The following is a 23,348-nucleotide window of genomic DNA, read 5'->3' on the forward strand; positions in this document are numbered from 1 at the left end:
TTCCCATGAAGTGAGGAACGTCTACTTATTAGTATGCATATGATATTGTGTATCACAAACGAATTTTATCAGGTTAAAAAGAGAATTTCTTGATGTGATGTTTGAGACGAAAAATAAAAGCAAACTTTATATTTTATTTTGAATACATTGGTGTTATTATACAAACACATATAAAATATTTTTTTTAGGTATAAAGTATGATTAAAAAAGATTGGAAGTAATAAAAAAATAAATATTATTTTTCATTTTAATATTAACTGTGAAAAAGCTAATATTTTAAATTTATCTAATAGAAAAACTTAAGGCAATTATTCAAATTCAAATTCTTTCTCATTTTATAAGAATTTTCTAAATAAATCTCTAACTTTTAGAAAATTACTTCTCCAGAAGATCAATTAAAACAAATATATTGGTTTTTATCAATTGTTAATTATACATTGCCTAAACTACTCACATTTACAGAATAAGAATTGCCACTTTGCAGATTTATAACCATTTATTCAAACATTCTATATGTATAGCCCTAAGATGGAAACCATAATAGAGGGTGGTTCCATATTTTCACATCCCTAGATAATGAGAATGAATCCATCATGGAAATATCAAGGCCTTTAGCAATCTGCTTTGCCATATATCATTTGCTTTAACACAAAATTATATAATATTGACTTCAGGTATCAGCACTGCATGGGTTCACTTTTAAGGCAAATTATGGTTTTATTGAGGCGATAAGCTACTTACGGTTTGCAGTTCCTGTAAAAAAGATAACATTTTATCATATATATGCTAATGAACCAACATGCAACAACACCGACACAGATATATTATATCGTTTTTTATTTAGACAGAGATAGTTCATTACCCCCTGAAAAAAATCTGACCATTAAACACAACAAGTGAGTAGCATTAAAGCGCAATTGATCCCAGAAACATTAACTTTTTCTTTGATTAGGGACTGTATTATGCGGACATTAATGACAACAAAATTTGTTGTGATGGAACTTTAAATGGGGTATAACATTTCACATCAAAATCTTTCAACACCGTCATTAAGTTGAGAAGATCAATATTAACAATTTAGTTCCGCAGTATTTTTTGTGACAGAAAAAATTGGCTGCTATTCTTAGCTTGATTTAGTCGTAAATGCATTCTCTAGTTCTGCAATTTGAAATGGATTTTAAACTTAATATTAGAGCAAAAGCATAGTATGGACTAAATGAATGATGAGTTTCAATTATGTTAATTTGAAATTGAGCGTTAATTTAATTATTTGGCTAGTCTAAGTAGAACTATTGGCAGAAAGAAAATAATCAATCTTTAACGATGTATTCAAATGTAACAGAATTTAATTATTGAAATATTATAGAATTTCAATAATAATATCATATATTCATGTAAATTTTTTATTCATAATATATTTTTTTTAAATTAAGACCATGTGAAAAGAAGGAAAAAAACCCCAAAGAAAATCATGCGAATTAAGGAAACAATAACAACTGAAACAAAGCAATGTATTTCAAAGAAAATTGGAAATGCAAGAAAATCAACATTATTCAAATGTAATTTTTCTTGTTCATATAATCCTTTGGGATTGTTTTTGGAACAAAAACTTGCACCAGCGCCGCTAAAATGCAACACACTTCTTTCTAGACATTGTTCTCGTGATCAGTGCAGCTGAAACTGCGCCATATTCGTATGACATTTTATTCCATTCTTATATAAAATACTGCCATTGTCAAAAGAATTGATAGCCTATTTCTGTTGTCATTGTTCAGGTCCCAGCGAGGCCTTCTATATCATATCAAAGAGAAAAACACCACCTAACCAATCATCCAAAATAAGGGACAACATCAGTGGTTGTCTACCATAATTATTCCACGTGGATATGTCTGCGACAATCGCCATCTTTGATTGCTTTTTTTGGACATAAACGACAACTTTTTATTACCTTTGAGTGTTGTTTTCCTCGCCTTGCCTCATTTGGCTGAGTGTAAACTGAATATAAAAAAGTAAACATTTGCAAAGATTAAAGACTTTTGTAATTGGCGAGGACTGTTAATTTGATTGCAAATGTTCAAGTACGCATACGATTTGTGTCATGTTCCGTCTAATAGGTACCTTGATTAATAAACCTATTCTAAGACATAATTAACGGTATTGTTTATTCAACTGTTGTATGATAAAGGTACTTTTCCACTTTATTTAGCTTGATATAATCCATACTTATGCAGATCAGAAATGACGTTCGTATCAATAACTTTCTTGATAATATATTTTCATAAGAAATAAAATACGGAAGGCCACGGGAATGGTTTCAAAGACATTTATTCATCGGTGTAATGAAAGAATATGCTTTACCTTAGTAACTTACTAGCCAGTAAGCCTTTAAGAAGTAAGCAATTTACAGGGTTTTCCCTCCATGGATCATTGGCTAGACTTTGCAATATCCACCAATAGTTGTTATTTTTGGGGTTCTCTGTTTTAAATCCAGATGGTGTTTACATATGTAAACATTACATTACAAGTACATACATGTAACAGTTCTTGTAATGGTATAGTTGTCTCAAGATTAAGCACGCCACGTGAATACGCTTTTGACTATTTTTCTTCAAATTTCACATTCGATTTATAGAGCTCATGACTGCTCAAGTACCATTTTCTCATTTGGTTTGGTTCATATTTCAACATTAATATCACAGTAAACAATGGTACATGTGCTTAAGCAAGCTTGCATTATATGTTTCTTAGTGAATCATTGACGGAAAACACAAACATTTTCTAAAAAAAAATTCTTATCTATATTATGACGCCATTAAGATTATTTGTTTTTACATACTTTTAAAAACATGATTTTAAATTACTTAAACCGTTCTCTTTAGTTCTTTGAATTTAGAGCATCAAGACTTAAATCAATTTACCCCATTTAAGCCACTAAACAGAAAACTTGGAACAGTTTTTTTAAAGTTTCGAGGGATAATTTATATGGTTTCTTAGGAAAAAAAAACAATTCGCAATAATTGAAATGAATTATCTCTTTATTTATCAGATATATTTTAATGATTGTACCACGTTGACCAATAGAAGAATTTTGCATATACTAGAACAAGATTTTTATTTACAGCATACGCAATACGATAAGGGTTCGTCTAAATGACTTTCATCCTACACATATCAAACTTTTAAATGTGATTAGAAATTTCTGAATCTTGTTTTATTTATTAGTTCAAATAAAGAACTAGAAGGAAATTAGACTGATTTCTAGACATCTTTTTAAAAGAAATCTTTTTCGCTTTTCATGTATCGAAATTCAATAATCAGATGAATGGTGTTGATAGTTGATGTTATAACCAATGACGCACCACCTTAACGTAAAGATGAACTGTATTTTATCTCTGTTTTATAGATGAATAAATAACATTATTTTTTCAAGTGAAAACGACACAGTAACATGCAATGCCGTCATATATGGGAATACTGCCCCCTATTTATAGCATGTTTGGCCTTGCGTCTATTAACAATACAGTGATATGGCTGTAGTTACTTTATTGCACTGTTCACGGGTACACTTATGTTACATTATTAATGGTTCGATGGGTATAAATGAAACATAAATTTTCTTTCTGCACTTTCTGAAGCGTCACTTGTTGAATACGAATGATATAAGTTAATTTTAAAGACACCATGCATTTATGACTAATCTAAACAATTTGTGCTTACTTTAACATTGTTCTTATAAATCTTCCTCTACACGTCTTTAAAAAAGCGAAGTCATTCTAAGCAGTCTTTCATTAACAATGGTATCGTTAACATGCTAAGGACCTTTCACGTTCAGATGTATATCTATTTTTTTTCAATAAGAGTTGTTTCTCCCATGTCAATTCTGATTAGCCTCGTTTTTGATAATTAATGAGAAATTAACAGTGTTCAGAATTAGTACAAATATGTCGTGTTCCAGAAAACAAGATATTCCATGACAGCACATTGTGTAAAATTGGCGACCATTGACAAACATACCCTCTATCATGGGATGAAACGTATCAAATGACATCATTTGGGGGAGAAAAATATCGCTGACGTTGATGTGTATCTGAAATTGGTAGGTTCATCACCTGAAGGTCTGGTCGGACGCTATTGTATTCCATGAATTTAAGGATGTTATAAATTGGAATTCATCACGTAATCATTACAACAAGGCCACTTAGCTGCCAGTGGCGCTCTATTGATTACCACTGGCATAGGGGGCCCCAAGATAGTTTTGTGGGTTCCATCTGACATAATGATCTTTGATGGCAATACAGTACAATGGGTCCAAGGAATTTCTTTAAAGGTATTTCTCCTACATAATTCTCCCTGTTTTACATTTATCACTAATTTTCCAAAGACCAACGTGTGTAAACGTCCATTTCATTCATTAAATATTTTATGGACTGTCATAATTGCTTTCTTTCTTATAAGGTTCTGTTTATGAATGACATTTAAAAACGCATTACTACGACATTTAAAAGTTAATCAGAGCTAGTTAGTACCCTGTCTTCAATTGTCTGAACATAAAGGAATTGAAGTGTATCACATTTTCATGAAGTAAAGGGCATGACTTTTATTTTCCAACAAAATCAAACATATTTTTCATGTGTAAAAGCACGTTTACATTTCCAAATACCATATCATCTATGAAACAATATAAAAGTTATATGGTTGAAATTGTAAAAGGAAATAATTCTCGTTCATCTTCTTATAATTCTGCAAAATCTACGAACCTTCGAACAATATGTTTATATTTCTGTCTTCTCTTGATTACCTCCTGCAATTTAGAACTGTGATTGCATACATGAGTTTTTTAATGATGTGATTATAAGATTTTTATATTTCAACATATATTTTAAAATTGTTTTTAAAATTGTGACAGCAAATAAGGTTTCTCAATTAACTTACTTATTATCATTCCATAACAAAGGCATGGTACACCAGTAAGCATAACTATTACAAGCTTTTTTCTTAAAAAAAAAAACCTAAAACTATTTAAATATAAATTTTACATACATAAAATAGCACCGTAATCTTTTTCAATAATATCCCATCGTCGTAAAAAAAACTGTTCCCAATAGTATGCCTTGAAAGTAGAAGTGGTTATGATAGTTATATTAACGAAAAAACATAGTATTCTCTTGTCTTTCCTCTCAAACCAAAGGTAATGCTTTAGGATGCGGTAACATCAAACTGGTGTATCAAAGAATCGATAGAAAACTAAGAACTAGTTTTTAAAACAAACAGAACTGTCATACGTCTCTATTAACTAATACTTCGTGAGAATTTAGATAGACTTATTATTTATTCTATCAACAGTGATAAAGCTATCTGGGTGTAGAAAGCTAACAAAACGTAAATAACATTGTTCAAATAATTATCTAATATTTTCAGCAGTTCTCTTTGCTAAAGACTTAAGAACTGTTTATAAATTTATCCATAAAATTTCAATATAAATATTGAATAGCCGTATGGGGGTGCAAATAACGGTTAGATTTTTCATAAAACCAAAAATGTGATAAGAAATCCGGGTCTTTTTTCTAATCGCCTCTCTATGTAACCTTGTAACCCCATTCTTATTTAAGACAAACGTTTGTTAGTATAACACTTTTCTCGTCTAGGGTAAACCGTCAGTGCTTTCAAACATCGAAGGGTCAACTTGGGTTGTTGCTAAAGTTTGCAAGTTTACGTATTTGGAAACATAGCCTAAATACAAGAGTTTACACGACGTGGAATTATCAATCCTCCCAATAGCATAAAACAAGATTTAGAGACAAAAAAGTACAATTTTATGTTCATTCCACCCTTTATATAGCGTTCATTTCGAGGGGTGCAGAACGAAACCAACACTGATAAAGCAAAGCGATGGAGACCTAAACAAGATGACCCATCTTTGAACAGTTAAGCTAGAGCGTTGTTTGGCTAAAACGCAAAACCAGGGATTACCCGTTGTGGTTGTTACAGGCTACTGTTACTGAGTTCCAGAATGTATCTTTTTACAGGGGGTTAATCATGGGAGAAGCGCAGGGATATCTCTTAAGCAAAAACTAACAAGAAAAAAATAGACATGTATCTATTTTAACAAGGGGTAGCAGATTCGAGTTTGTTTGCGCATGACGTTGTAATACTTCACATGCAGAGCAACCATATGAAATTTGGCACATTTGTTTGTCTCTAACTTTATGTGGAGATTATTTTAGAGCTTTCATATGACGATATTCATATATCGCAATCTAACATTTTAACAGGTGTCCATAAATTCAAATGTTTCAACTATGTGGGATTGTTCTGTATCCATTGCTTGGGAAAAGATCAATAGCTGCTAGCATTTCAACTTTGATTTGATTTGTGTAGTTTATCATTAAAAAAAATCACGTGTTTAGCAGATAAACGTTATAGAAAGGAAGTCATGATGAAAATCAAGTCACGCATTGATTCATGCAAGGGAAAAAAAGAACAGCAAAGGAGAACACTTTGCAAACACGACGCCTTATATTAGACATCGTGGTTCATATCAATAAACAGACCACGTACTCTGCATATATTATTATTCCTTTCTTTTCTCCTTTGGTTATGTTTTAGATTCAAATTGAATCCTACTGGTTTATATGATTTGTTGAACATTAACCATTTTTGCAAAAAGTTGTCTACCATGACCATTGCTAAAATCATCAATAGTAACGACACAGTTTTAAGATGAACAACCAATAATCTTTGCAGGATATATACTTGTTTAAGTTTTTAAAAGACTTCATGGTGTCAACGGGTATTGAATATACACTTTATTAAAGGATTATAAATGTTTACATGGACACGCTTTTTGTAAGATCAAGGAAAAGATTATGCATACATGTAATAATAACACCTTTGACAAAAACATGAAACATACATTATCAACAAATACGTTCTATCACCACAGGTTTATGTGCTTAAAAGATCATAATATCATAATTATATTCTCACATGATCATATGTAGAAATATTACACAACATATACAAATAAACATCTCTAAAATGGTTATTACATGTACTAAAACCGTTAAATGACAATTTACAATAGACTCTTTTCCATACTTAAATATCTATTTAGTGACAACCCTTTTTTGATTATCGTTGAGTTCTGTAAACATCCGTTATACAACTAATAAATTTGTATTGTTCTGTGTCTATTCTATGTGTTTATGGAGTTTACAACATTTTTTTTCATTAGTAAACTAATAATATTGTCTTTAAAATGACTCATTTCATTTGTGTTGGTAAAAGCATTAAATATTATTATTTGATTAAAATAGTTCCTTTGGATCATATTTAAAAGACCTCTTTTTTATAAAAATGTATTTAAAAAATCAAAAAATAAATCATTTATCAAAAAATATCGAACATCTCATTTGTTTTTCTTATGAGATTAAAATTGAAACTGCAGGAAAAATGATTCATTGTATTATTTGCAGTTCACGTACACATATATCTGTAAAGAATATTTTCAATGACATTTATCTTAAATATCAAATTTGTATGATATTATATTTTTTAGAAAATCATACAAATATGTGTGTTGGAGAATAACTATAATTTTTTCGTCCTGGTTACGATATGACACTAACGAATGGCTTCGCAGCATCCTGTGAAAAAGATTCCACAATTACCAAATGAATTTTCCGTTCTTAAACAATTGTTTAATAAGTATTTGAAGTAATAACTCGGGACAGAAATTAGTTTCAAAGTGTCATCACCTCTCGCATATGACTAATTAGTAGATTTCATTATATTTAAAAAAAAACCACACTCTATTTCTCTTTTCAATAAATGGTTATGACCACTTTAATATCTATGGAATTTTATAAAAAAAAAAAATATGAGTCAAGCTTTTGATATTTTTAACGACAATATTCGCCAGGTTTGTTAATACATCTATAAATAAAATATTTGTATTTGCTACATTAAGAATAATTTTAAAAATGTTTTTTACAATAAAGGTATATGTTTTGAAAAAAAAATGATCTATCAGAAACATATTTAAGAGTGAAACCTATTCTGGTATTGTTAAGATATTTTTTTTTTAAAAATAGTTAACTTGCTTGTTATACACTGCAAAAATAATAAGTACCAATATTTTAAATAGAGCTATGGCAGTACGAATAAGGTGGACAATGCTAAACTGAATCGATTTGATAAAATGCAACACTCAAAATCTTTGCTCTTTTTTTTATTTTCATCGAGCAATCCTTCAGTAAAGTGTGTCTTTCTAATCCATGCATTTAGAAGATTGACAAAGTGTAACCCGAATGCGACATTATTATTTTTGTTCCAAACAGATGTTTCATGGATTTGTGTACTTGGTTGATGGTTCGTGGTAAAATGGACATTCAAGCAAAAAACGAGTATTTGATATTTTAATTATTCAAAACGCAAAATTGCAAACTTGTCTATCAGGTTTATTGTTATAACTGTTTTTGGTTAAATATGTATGCTAACAAATGAATAATAAATTAACGGTTCAAAATTGAAAGCTGTGGTCGATTCCAGAAATTCCCTGAACAGGTGGTACAGGTGATTTAAGTGTATACAAAGGGAAACCACTCCCAGAGAGAAAAATCAAGGTCTCTCGACTATTTGCGAAGAAAAACTACAGCACGACATCAGACCTATTAATAACTAATGTTAAAATACTGTCGTTGGAAATTTTAAAGAAAAGCGTACAGTACATTTTAATTAATATTTTCTGTTCTTTAGTATGTTAAACTAATAAACACAGTTTATGGGTAAATAAAAACCTGGCAAAACTAAACTTTTTTATTGAATGAAAGCAAATGAAATATGAAAAAGCTAAACGGTCCCAGAATTATACGTTTGCAAGCTTATCAGTCATGTTGCTTCGTCTTTTTGCTAAAACCAGTTACACCATTTATAGTGCGTTACTATGTCAAAGATGCATCAATAAACAATTTAACACTTACATCTTATAATGATGGAATTAATTCGATAGCTACCTGATTAATACGAGTATAAACTGGGTTTGGGAGGTTTACGTTTGATGAACTGCAAAGCCACTGCGTGGCTATTGAATTCATGTCTTATTATATAATTTTCTGTTATTCAGTGAAAAAAGCAAGACAATTTGACATCTAAAAAACTTACAGTTAAACCAAGCATTGAGCGGATTGATGTGTTTTGAAGTTTATCTTATTGTGGCGTAGGCAGCAACATCTATACGATGAGAACTAACTTTTCCAGCCAATCAAAAACAAAGCGTTGCAACCTTAAATTATGTTTTCATATAGGTGTTTAAAATATATATTGGACTGTCCTCAGGAACATGTCTTTTTAAAGTTTCATCAGTATATATTTTGTCAGTAACACCTTAATATGAAGATTACGTCGAGTCAGTAACAACAAAATTCGAGACGAAAAACAAATGAGTATCTTAATAAAGCTCTTATAACTTCGCAAACTATTTTGCTTTATTGCAAAATTGATTTTAAATAGAATTATCTTAGACGTTCGAAAATCCAATGTCCAAACAAAGTTTTCCGAATATAAAATTTTCTGCTGGTTAACATCCTTTCAAGAAACTTAGAAATCGACAGAGTTGCATTATGTTGCAATATATCTGCTTTTATCTTCCGTAATATCAATTTGTTGCGAATATCTCTTTACTTATTGCGACCAGGTGAACAAAATACTTATGCCTTAAGAGGGCTGGATGGCCATGGCCATTTCTAAGGTATATTTACCTCTTTTAGATGAAGATCTCTGTATAAAGATATTGAAGCTAATGTATTTGGATTTTCTACGTCCTTAAAAATTATTCTTGATCAAACATATCGAAAGTTTGAAGCAGATCTGACGGTTGGTTTGTTGACCCCCCCAGCATCCTTAACTAAGAAAAAGATAGGGACTCGAAACACAAAGCTCAGCTCTATTGTTACGACATACATGTACATACAAGGCCAGAAACGACCTTAAATTTATTAATGTACCCATGTGTTATTGCATCCTGCAAATGATTTAAAGATCAAGATATTTTATAGATTTTTGAAACCATTGGAAAATATAATAATTAATTACCAATACCTTTCACTTTTTTCGATTATAAAAAAAATAAATACTTTTGAGTGGTCTTTATCATTTTATTGGCATTTTAATCTTCGAGGTAAGAAAGTTATCAAATAGTAAAACAAGGGTTGCAATGTGTTTAACATGTTTGTCTTCCTTTAAATTTTTAATTTGAAATAAATCCATGAGTTAGATCTGTTCATTGTTCTTGCCTTTAAGTGGTTTAAACCTTTCAATCTCGCTGGAAGCTCAAATGCGTACCGTTCTAGGATACACGCTTAGCATGAGAGCAAGGGTAGGTCGGCATTTCAATCTGTCTGACCCTTTATGATTCTGTGTTCAAGTCTTATTATGATGTTATCACCCAAATTTTAATTTCACAGGTGTGAATTTAGTAGTGAATGATTTATCACTGATTCAGTTTACACGCGGATTTGTTTTAGAATAAATGACAACATCTTAAAATTCAATTAATAAGGAATTGCTGCGGATTTTGAGTCATTAAAGGATAAGACCTAATCACACCTTTTCTGGGATATTAAGATCAATTTTGTAGCTATCTTTCTCCGCGCGTCGCTCATATATTTTACAAAAGTATGAAATGAAATATTTGATGGCAGTATTTATCCACCATTTTGTTCGTAATCCCCCAGTTTACAAGCGAGACAACATAAGAAACGTAAATCTAAAATCCACGAGATTTAGGGGGATTTCGTTTTTGTTCTTTCACGCTTCTCAATTATTATGATGCTCAGCAACCATGTATACGCACTGATTCGATGATATTGCAATATGGGAAAACGAAAAGTGGATCTGGAGTATTATCACATGCACGGAACAATTGATACATTAAACATGAAGACATATTTAGAAACTTTATCATTGGATAGCAAGAAATTAGACTGCTCTTGTTGAGAAAAGCATGGCAGCCAATCGCAAAATCTATCTTTAAACCAACGGTTTTAAAACAAATACACTTTTTAAAAAAAATTACTGCTATTTTCAAATCAAAGAAAAACGTTATTTGATACCACACAGAAGACTTTTGAAATATGCAGTGCCTGATTTAGAAACATAAATATACTTCGAATTCTTTCATTGATAAAAATGAATATGCAGCAATTCTACAGATTGCTGAACGAAATTCCAAGCTCTTTGACTTTGTTTTATATATTGGGCAATTCATGATCACTAGCAAGCCTTATTACCAATAAAAGTAATACAAATGCATCAAGATGCATTAGAGAGTATTAGGGCCGTAAGAGATATCGCTTAAGTTTATTTCCCAATATCGGATTATTCCATAATGCGTTTAACCCTAGCAAACGGATAAATATAAACATTTGAATTTACTTGTTTATATAAGTAAATCTCTCGGACATATTCTGTATACCTTTCCCTAATAGAGTGTGAAACACAAACAAAAGATAGCTTTAAAAGTTAGCATATTCCTTTCAAACTAGTAATATATAATCCTAATAAACGCCACTTTAACCTCACGTATGTTATATACAGGATCGCTCTCATTACACAGATTTATGGTATACTACACGTCGATCTATTGAAAGTAGTATAGCTTTGTAACATATTAGTTTCTTATTATGGATGTATACAATTTATTTTTTCCCTCTCGTCACTAGAAATTGTATTTGACATCTATATAAAACAATATATGATCTAAAGATAAATTATATATGTGCCGTAAAATTTTCAAAGAAAAATCTGAAAAATTGAAATTTGAAATTCACGCATGTTATAAGATGAAAATAATTAACAATAAATTATAAGAAATTATGTTCAAATAAATGTAGCTACCATTTGAACAAATATATTATTGTTAGTATCTTTTAGTGCTGTTTTCGAACTATAGCTATTTGGTGTTTTTTGTCCTAATGATAATTGTACTTTTTTTTTCCATTTTTGTTTGTTTTGTTTGATAAGTCCAGAAAAGAGGTGGCATTTAGCACGTAAGTAATTGATCACTTTTCGCGCGTGCCTATTTTCTGCTTGTTGTCATTCTTATATTTTGTCTCAGTGAGATAAACTATCGACGGATATGTCAGTTTCTTTCGATGCTCACAATTTATAATTCTAGAAAGCAACAAATTACAACATGCTAATGCCGTGTTGTCGATTAGACACAATTTATGATAGCAAGTTAATGCTACATATATCCAAGCCCTCCTGGATATCCCTATGAAAGGCTTGAAATTGACAAGAAGGTATAGGATATAGGACTTAGGTTGGGGCACCATAAAACATTTAATCACTTGTTGTAACAATCGCTCGTTTCGTTTACCAGATTTATTATGCTAAGGATATAAAGTCGTTTGTTTAAATTAATTGATAAGACCTGGTAAAATCGACACTTTTTTCATGGGAAAAAGATAAAATACTAGTAATCGCTTTTCCTCTTTTCCACGGTGATTACTGGATTGAGGAAAATAAATTACATATATAATGAAAGCATTCACAAGGGCGGACAGTTATCTTTTTTTTCGTTTACATAACTATATATACAGAGTCTGCAACACACGTTTGATATATTATGATGATATGCTCTTTACTGATTGTTAGCATTTTCTCATCAAATTAATTATGCATACTAGTGCATTTAACTAAACCCCATGACAAATTATGTTTCCTTAGCTTTGCTTGTTTTATTTGATATGTCCTGACCGTGCATTTATAGATACTATAAATAGATATTTACAGATTAAAAATACATTTCAATTGAAAAAACAATATACAAAATAAGTATCATATTTTTATACAAGGGGGATGGGGGCTTTGCTGTACTGAATAAATGTCGCTTATGATTATTTTATTGCTACAACAAATTCTTCTATTTTATGATCATATGATAATTTAATTTAAACATCTCTTCAAAATATTTCGGCACTGCCTATCTAGCACTTCTTTTTTTTCCCCTGAAAGCATAGTTAACATAAATTATTTTCTAGAAAGAAATGAACGATACAACCTCATGGAATTTTAACAAATTGCTTCCGTTTGAATAGGTTTTATTATGTAACAACAGTATTTTTTTTCCGAAATTATATTTTGATCTGATTTTCTTGCCCTTCAGCTTGCCTAATTTTCGCATACAACATGGGCGTTTCCTGAAACAATGCAATACAGTTATTTAGCTTCATTACAGTAACTGATAGCACAAAAGTATATCGTTTGTTAATCCCTTAACACATGCTTAAACATTTCGCACACGAATGTCTATCGTTGAAAATGCGTTTCATTGCACTATTCCGGATTGCCTCCAGTGAAAAAGGAAACCTATCCTAGATCATCCGACTGAACTGTAGTCAATTTGATGGGTATCATGTACTTCACAAGTCCGTTTTTACCAATGTGGCATCTATATTTTTGCACGATAACCATAAATTCTATTATGAATGCGCCCAACATTATTGTATTTGAGTCGATGCTCCGGATTTAATTACAGTATTGTGAAAGGTAAAAGCAGCGTTTAGAGGTGGTTTTATTCTTCGGAGACTGCAAGTTGTCATGTTATTGTTTTAATTTATTTTTAGCGGTCATGACAGTGAATTCAGACACCATGACCATGTACTTTTAGTGCGGGAGTTTTTATTGCTCCAGAAAAGCAATCCATTATGCAATACGCATGTCTTTGAACTGTACTGGAAATGGTTTCACTTTTGATGTAAAAAGGATTTAATTGCTTTTAAACATGCAACAAATACTATAATAATATTACTTGATGCACGGTTAAAGCAGATATAAATTGCATTAGTTTTATAAAAGTTTAGTAATTTTTTTCTTTGAGCTCTTTTTGTGGTTTAGAGGAACCAGCTCAAATATGGTTTTTTTTATTCCTAGAGTAAGCATAATTTCATATATTGTATAACTGCTTATTTGAAGAAAAAAACTTAGTATGTGATAATATACTATACCTCCTTGAAGTTTAGTCTGAACAGTCTTAAGCACTTGCTTATAAATTGAAATTGATCAAGGGGTGGTAGGAAATATGAAATAAGAGTTGGGGAAGTTTTATTGTAAGATAATGCTTTATAGTATACATATAAATTACAGCACTTAATATCATAATACCATATGGCAAACGTTTTCGGAATAATACATAACAATTCGCTTCTCAGTGTAAATTTTTAATAAACATGTTCTGTGCATGCGTGTGCGTTTCTTTTTTTATCCTGGGTAACTTTAAAATCTAGCATGATCACTCAACACAAGTTTTGATGCAATTTTCCACTGTTACTGTATTCCTTTTAATCAATAAATAAAACTTAAACTACAGTTCACTATATTGCGGTTATTTAGAAACCTTATTAATTGATTAATAATAACAACTCTGCTATGTTTGTCGTTTGTGACCAGGCAATCATGAATTATATCAATTAAAACGTATTATTTCTCCCCTTCGAACAAACACCTGGCAAACACACGCTCTTTGCTAACGTTAAACGAAAGTGATTTATGAAACAGCATGATATTGCCTCTTTCAATTATGTCCAACATATGTTGCATCGAGAGACCCAGTTTCATTCTTGCTTTCCCCAAAATGATAAAAGCCCGCGGTGAGGCTTGGTGAACAAAGTAGGAATTTATTAGACTTTATTGAAAATTAAAGATAGCTCCCTTCGCGGGTTACTAACGAGACCGAGAGATGTGCGTTATTTATAATCAATGAAAATTTTGACAACGGCGAAAAACTAATATTGACTACAAATTAAATCCTCGTACACCGTCATCTCTCGGCAGAGCTATCCAGCCCAAATCCTGGAAGACAATTAGAGTCGTCAACACGCAAATAAATGACCAAAACGTTATTAAACTTTAAAGAGAGACTACCAAATAGGGATCCGATTTTGTCACTTGGTAATGCTTCATTCATGCTGAAGAAAGTTATCGGGGATTTGTTCAGAATTAAGCCCTATTTTTCAATATTTGTCGTAAAAACTTGATGGCTTTTTGCAATGAAAGAGGAAAAATATGTTTTCTTTGATATGTTGGCATTAATTCATTCTTCTTTTCAACAAATGTAACAAAAACATGGTCATTTTTAAATCTAGCATGGATAAGGGATCAAAATACTACAACAATTGGTTTAATTTGAGAATATGTACGAAACAAATGTTATGCACAAATAAGACTTTCGCTTGAAATTAGTCCATAGAGGAAACAATGTGTAGTAGGCTAATTGACAAACACACTATCATTAATATTTATCATTCATAAAATCGACAATTAGGCGGTATGTTTTGTAAATGATGTTCTTGCTTGTTTCACATACTAGGAGTCTTACTCAGTTTCTAAAATCGTTTTGAAAATTGATTTTAGACAGACGTCGAGCGTAATAAATTGACAGTCTTGCAATACCCTATTGACCTGTTTTAATATTATTTCACATGATGTTTGCTTGATGTTGATTTTTTCGCTTTAAAAATTGTCTGCCTTTTTGTCATTAGTGTCTCTTCTCTTTGTACATAACTGATTTAAAAAAAAAATCAAACGAGTCGCCATTAAAGATATTCGAGACAACTTTGTCATATTCAGCACATATACATATATCACAAAAAGAAAAAGAAAAGAAGAAAAAATTAGAATCACAAGCCTAGTTTTTGTACTCTTTTTCTTTTTCTTTTTTTTACCAGAAACGAAAATTCGACACAGCGTGAAACCAAGATTTGCAAGAAAAATAAAATACAGAATTCATTTGTTGTAAGCAAGTCCACGTGGAAAGTATGTTGACTTGTAACTTTCTACATACAAACATGTCAATTACATAATCCTCTTTAAGCTGTTTTACGTTTTCCTGCTGCCTCCGGTTACAAAACTGTTGCATAGTCTTAGACATAGTGGCAGCTGATTATATAAACAAAAATAGATACATGGGAGAAAGGAAGACGTCAATATGTTATTCCGACTTCCACGTGAAAACAAATACCATGGAGTATTTTAGACAGCAAAATGAGTGTACTGAAAAGGTTAGAAGTAAAAAAAGAAACGTTTTGACAAAACATCAGACAAAATGATCTTAGGCTGTGGATCTGACCGGGTTTTTTAAGTTCAGATCTGAGAGAGAGAGAGAGAGAGAGAGAGAGAGAGAGAGAGAGAGAGAGAGAGAGAGAGAGAGAGAGAGAGAGAGAGAGAGAGAGAGAGAGAAAATAATTAATTATTCTGTACGACGAACTGGCCTATATATTATTTTGTTCAGTTCATAGAAAATATAGAACAAGACAGATGTCGTTATATACATGTAGGAATTCCCAGACAACAAATAATAGGTACAAGTTGTTCTCCTCACAGTGATGGACATGTAATTCATTTACTCTTCGAATGTTCAAATTATGATTTATTCAGACAAAACATCACGTATGAAATAATACAACAACGTTGTAGTATGTAAAATTTACATTTCTTGTAGACATGAACTAATTAATTAGGAACATGAATTGTAAAATACTGATCGATATCCTTAGATCTCTCTGTGGATAGATCAAGGGAAGCAATACCATTTACAATGTATCCTCTATATAAAAGTTGTAACTGTTGTATATTTGTTGTGGGTTTTTTTGGCAATCTATAATATTACATGCAGTTTGGTTGAAGATGAGCAAACATGTTGACTTATGAAGTACCAATGTAGAATCTGTTGGTATTATTGATTTATTTTCAAATCAGTATAATTTATATGTATTGTGCCAGTTTCAACAAAATGGTTATATATATAAATCTGTCGACAAATACAAAAATATTCTTTGAGTATCTTGGAAATTTTTCTGCAAAAAATATTCTTTCGATCAGTAAACTCTTGTGTATGTTCTTAGCAGAGTGAAAGTGGATAAAATACCGTAGCCTCATGCATTTCTTATTTCATTTCTTTCAAAGAATTTATTCTTATTTTTCTCTTATTTCCAAAAGTATGACACTTGCAGGGAAAACAATCAAATTTTTGAAATATCACTGATATCCAAATCTTCATAGTTGACAAATATTTCCACTGCAAGGCTCGAATTTTTGTGGTCATTCAGATAATACAAAATCCTTAATCCTCCGATCAGATGGTTCAAAAGTCTTGAACAAACAGCATGCAGATCGGCACCTTCTTTGTCTCATGCCGAGATTGTTTAATTCTGAATTGCCAAATTGTTGACAGGCTACCTAATGTAATGGGAAGACCCAAAAGAAACAAATAGTGGGAACAATTCTAACGAGCTATAGACATTTCACGGCTAATCGCAGAGAGGATACATCTTTTAAGTAATAAGATAAAAGTTGAACTGGGTCGGATTAAGGTGGAATTAAGTCGGACCATTTACTCTTGTAGGGTGGACATTTGGATTATACATTTTATCAAGTTTTCTAAGTCGGTCTGGTTTATCTTGACAACATTAAAGAAAGCGCTATTCAATAAGAAACAATAATTATTGTCCTTTGGATGTAAGACATACTTTCTGCACTTGTTTACCATTATATGCAATAAAATTAGGAATCTTAAAAGTTTTGTTCATCATAATGGCCAGACTTAAAATATTGAAAATTAAATACAAATTTTCTAACATCAAAGGTTGCTCTCATAATAGACACAGTTTTGTGTGAAAGGATCAGCGAAACTTTGTTTAACTTAAGATCGTCTGAAATGAAATTGGTGTATGCGTGTGGAAGAGGAAAGGATGGGGTGGGGGTTGAGGTCAAACAATATCATTAAAATAAAAGTTTATACTTTGGTATATTTTTATCAGGTGTATATCAAAACACTTCAAGTAGCTTCAATTATTTTTTGATTCGTTAATGTCTATTTTTATATAGTTATAAGTTTGCTTTATCAGTATCTTCATTCAAAATTCGTCAATAATTTTAAAATGCATTAAGTAACTAACTAGAAGTTTACTTGTGGATTTTTATTGTCTTTCTAGACATGATATGCTCTAGACTTTACAATCTGCATTACAGTAAATCAAATTATTGCAAAGTGTCTGTAAATACCCAAATATAAGTCTAAGATCATAAGATTGACAGGAAATACTTGCAATGACGTGAACGGGGTTTTAGACATATTTATACACCTTGTTTATTATGCAATAAAAATCCCTAAAAGATCCTGCCTACGAGATGATAAATCATATTTTTCGGATAGGTAGAAATTTAATATGAAAAGCGATCACCTTTTACTGAAATGTATTTTATACAGGATAAGACTAGAAGATAAAAAACTTAATAAAAATTCTTAAAACGGTCTTTTATTTTGAGAAAAATCAAAATATGCAACTCGGAATTTTGGTTTTTAAAAGAAATTCATCATTCTATTAGGATTCATAACATGTGGTTGAAACTCCAATAATTTGCCTTTAACCAAAACAATCAATTATGCATCTTTTGACACAGGGTGCAACCAAAGTAATGCCAAATAAGCACCGCCAGTGTACTTTATTAACCAAAAATCCCAGGATGATTCCATCGTTGCTCTCGAAAGACAACAGAGCATAATTAATATAGGATTACACACCGGATCAGCTCTGACTTGGCCAGATTTACTTACGATGAAATAATGTTAGATTAGACTTAAAGAATAATTTCAAGTTTATCCCTGTGTACATATATTCAGAATTTCACACAGGTGAACAGACATTCTGCTCAATCTTATGTCAAGTTCTCGGTTATAAATTCTTTTGTCTTATCGATTGGATCAATTGTCCCAAAAGACAAGCTCGCTGAGAGAACGCCATTTTGAACAAAGCTCACGGTCAAAGGTCAAGAATATGTCCGATCTCTTTGGCGGGTTGGCCCCCTATTTCAGTGTTTTACGTACGAACAACTCTTATCTTTTTTTCTGTGTGTGATTAATCAATCTCGTTGAGGAACCGGGATCATCAAGACAAACAAACGGTCTTTGACGAATTGCAATTTAAGAAGAGCAACGGAACTATTCGAGGAAATTCTATCTATTACTTTCGATGAGTTGACACTGTAAGGGTACAATTTTGTCATTTATGATATGGTTGCTTGGGATACCCAAATTTTCAATAATGATTTGTTTCATAGAACCACACAGATTCCCCGCTGTACATAGATATGCCTTATCTAGCCTAAGTGGTTTAGGAATGGTTTTTTATTCTAAGTGCTCGATACATTTTAAGTGAATTAGCCACAGATAATAAAAGTGGTCGCAGGTGAAAGCAGTTATGACTTTTCTAAAATCATTTTTATCTGCTATAAATTCACAGTAAACACTTCAGGCCCACATGAGCCAGTTTCAACAAATCCAGTCCATTGGGAAAACGTGTGGTCGAATTAAAAGAGCTATATCTGGCAAAAAGAAAAAATTCAAAGGAAACCCAATAAAGGGAAAGCAGTAAAAATTAAACTTATGTGGAAGTGTTAAAATTTTACAAATATTTTGCAGTACACCTGCAATTACCAATTACTATTACAGGAGTTTTCAAAAAGCTCAAACAAATACCATACTTTGAAGTTTAAGTAACTGCTTTGTTTTTAAAAGTTTTTCCACAGTGACAAGTGAAAACAATTGTAATTATGATATCTAATATATATGTAAAACTACCTTCATATCCTTCAGCTATAAATTGCAAGAAAAGTTTCTCACTATTCTTTGTGATTTCATGCATTTTACTTGTACGCTAAACAGTATGATTCCTAATTAATTTTGATAGCTTTGTTATTTCATAAACTACAAAATACGATGCAAACAAATTTTTAATAACAATTTTGTAACTCTTACAATTTCATCCTTTGTGGACCTTTATGAGACAAAAAAAGAAATTCTACTGATTGAAAAAAGTCCAAGTTTGAGATAATATTGAATGCAATTCAAAATTAACTTGGAAGAGATACAGAATTATATACTTTTTATAATTCTTATTTATTTATATTTTCCACTATCGCCCCGAATTTACTAATGTTTGGTACTTATTTTTTTTCTTGTTATTTTTCTGTTAATTCTACTACAAAAAAATCCCAAATTATTTTTTACTATACACAAGTTTTCTGGGGGGAAAATTTTGTCTGCACTTAGTTTTAAAAATATTGTCAATAATATATTGCATTCATTAATATCCAAATATAGATTCGTTTATATATGCATATGTATTATGCATTTGTATATTTTTGAAAACAAAATTTAAAGAAATTGATATTATATTTCGGTCTTTGAATTTTCTGAGACGAAACATAATTAACACATTTTGTAGGTACAAGAACAGTAAAAGTTACATTGTATTTGCGTGATATATTGTTGATTTTTCTGTTAGAAATTGTTAACAACGTAAATTCATCTCAAATGCAACTAGGAGTTGTGAAAAAAGTGTTATAGGAAAGTTTCAAACAAGCCAGTTAAAAAAGCATTCCTAAAATTTTAGAACTGAAAGATCCAGAAATCAAATACGTGTAAAGATAAAGTATTCATTTCTATTTTTTAATGCTAAACAACTGAATGTAGAAACTCGTACATGAATCATGATAAAAGATGACGTTTACTCAAAGGTCTGAGTATACAGATATAATTTTGGTTCAATTTCACAGTAAAATTAAATTGTTAACACAGTACAGACAATGGAATTTTTTCATATCAATTTTAATAATACCTTTTCTCTGTATTTGACGAAAACTTAGTATATGCAATTTAGTAACCGAAAAATAGCTTTTTAAGCTTATTTTTTTTTATATACATGTAGTAATACCATTGCTAAATTTAATTTTTTGCGATTTCATTCCAATATCATTTTGTAAAAATTGTGTATGTAATGATTTTGTTTTTTTTTATAATAATACAATTTACACAATAGGAAGAAATTGAAATATATAAGAAAACAATTCCAGAGATTTAAAAAATGTAACACTATATAAATAGTGCCTGTTTGGGAGGGTAACAGTTGAAACTGACACACCGAGGAATCCATTGTCAACCGATGCGAAGCAATTGTGCAATTGGTTTTTGAGGGGTGTCAACCTCCCAAACAGGCGCTATTTATTTTATTACACTGTGGTTTTATCAATATTCGTTGAATACCAATTTTCGTGGATTTCGTTATTAAGTTGATCCACGAAATTAACTGTTCATTGAAGTGCAACTTCTATTAAACATTTTGTATTGATAGGGTCATTGGCCACAAATTTACGTATCTTTGAAACTGTGATTTTACTTTATCCACGAAAATTGACACTCTTGATTATTAATGAAACCACAGTACTGAACGTCTTAATTTTGAAGATTTTTTTTCTGCTTTTATATAGAAATGGCGTGAATTCTACGGCGAACCGTACGCGCATAATTTACACGCACGTAACAACTCGTTGTGTTATCCGTTGCTAAGTGTGTTGCTAACGCTGAGGGTAATAGAACGGATTATCAACTGCGTCTAAACCAATCAGATTTCAGTATTTAACATGAAAGTAAAATAAAATACAAATTATTATTAACAAAACAAACAGAAAAGGACATGTTATAAAAAAAAAAAAAGACATACATGGTCTTCGCATAATTGTAATCATTGCATTGTATAACAATCGAACGATAACATTGATGGAATAAGTGTAACAGGAAGCAGTTGATTATTGTTGTAGTGAACAAGGTAACAACCATTGTGATAGTAAATTATGATAAACCCCGCTCAACAGTGAATATCTAAACGATATACAGATGTAGATCCTTATTATACATTCTGTGGTTAAATGTAAATGAAAGTAAAAAATAAATACCCCTTTAACTATGGTGAATTATATAATTACATTCTTGATAAGAAATAAATTACGGCATATCATATCGTGCAAAAGGTGTTAACATTGATTACATTGACATGATTTTTAACTTATGGTTAGTACATATTTTACAAAGTGAAAAAATAGAAGACAATAAAAAAAACTGATAGGCAGTTATTATTTTCACTGATTTCAATAACATGTGTATTTAATTTCATCAACTTGGTAAAAGACGAAAGTCTTCATTATTTTAAATTGAAAAAACACAATCCGTGACCTTTTTTGTAAACTGGAGTAGCTTTTATTAGGTTGAAGAATTTTGTTATTTTGATATATTCATTTCAGGTGAAAATATAGATACTACAAATTGTGAGGTTGAATCAGGTTTTAAATCAATACATCTTGTTTCACTAAAAACTCGCTACTTTATTCTGTATATTCAAACCATTATTAGTTTATTTATATCACATTCAGTGTTATAAAAATATAATTGGGAATAAAACACTAAAATTCTGAAATTATTCTTAACTTAAAAACAATTAGAACCCAAATGGTTTTTTTGGCACTCATTGTCATTTTATTTGTTGAAAAAAGAACGGATTTAGGATATGTACAATTAATAGGCGGAAATACTTCAAATTCACTACATTGTGTTCCATCAACAATTTTATATTGTTATCAATCCAATAATCGTGTATTCATTTAAAATTTGGTATAAACTTGAAATAGCATTCTTAAATTTTCTACTAAGTACCAACTGTTAATTTAAAAAAATAAATGGAGGTCTAAGTAAATAAAATATTAAATTGAGCTGGTACTCTTCGATTTGCAGTGATTAGCCCGTCTTAGTTTTGAAGACATAATCAGTGAGAAATGCTGGTAGTATATAGATGAAGAGACATAACTCTGGCAAATACCATTGTAATAATGATTTCATACCCTGGGTTTTAGTGTTTAAAACATGCGGAATTTTCAAGCAAGGGTGACAATTCCGAATGATCAAGTGCTGTTTTGAGCAAGTTAAACTGACCAAAAAGACAACCATCAAAATATCAAAAAAGCCAGCCAACTTTCAATCGCCATCTCCTTAGCACATTAAGATCTTAATATCATCAATATTGATTCAAAACTCAATGGTTTCGTTTAAAAATGTTACGGTTAAGTTTAAGTTCATCTAGCCCCAACATCATCTCACGTCATCAAGCTTTAGTTTTCACTAAATATTATGGTGATTAAAAATTTAACTGATTTTTCGATCGGCATATGTATAGTAGTACGTTTTGTTCCGTAACTTAGGCATAATTTTTATGGTTGAAGTTTTACTGTATTTTTATTTCTAGAAGAAAAAAATATACAGCAATGATATCATTTAACACTTTATTTGAATGTACATGTATGAATCTTTTTAGTAAAATTTGTTTGAAAAGCTTACTACTGTTTATTATTTGTTTACGTTGCATTGAATTTTTTTAAAACATGTTGGTTGTTAATTTTTCAATTTCAAACTGTCTTTGTTAAAGTTATTATACCTGCTAATATTTCAAGTTAATTCACAT

The sequence above is a fragment of the Magallana gigas genome, chromosome 7 (genome assembly GCF_963853765.1).
Source record: "Magallana gigas chromosome 7, xbMagGiga1.1, whole genome shotgun sequence".
NCBI lineage: Eukaryota > Metazoa > Mollusca > Bivalvia > Ostreida > Ostreidae > Magallana > Magallana gigas.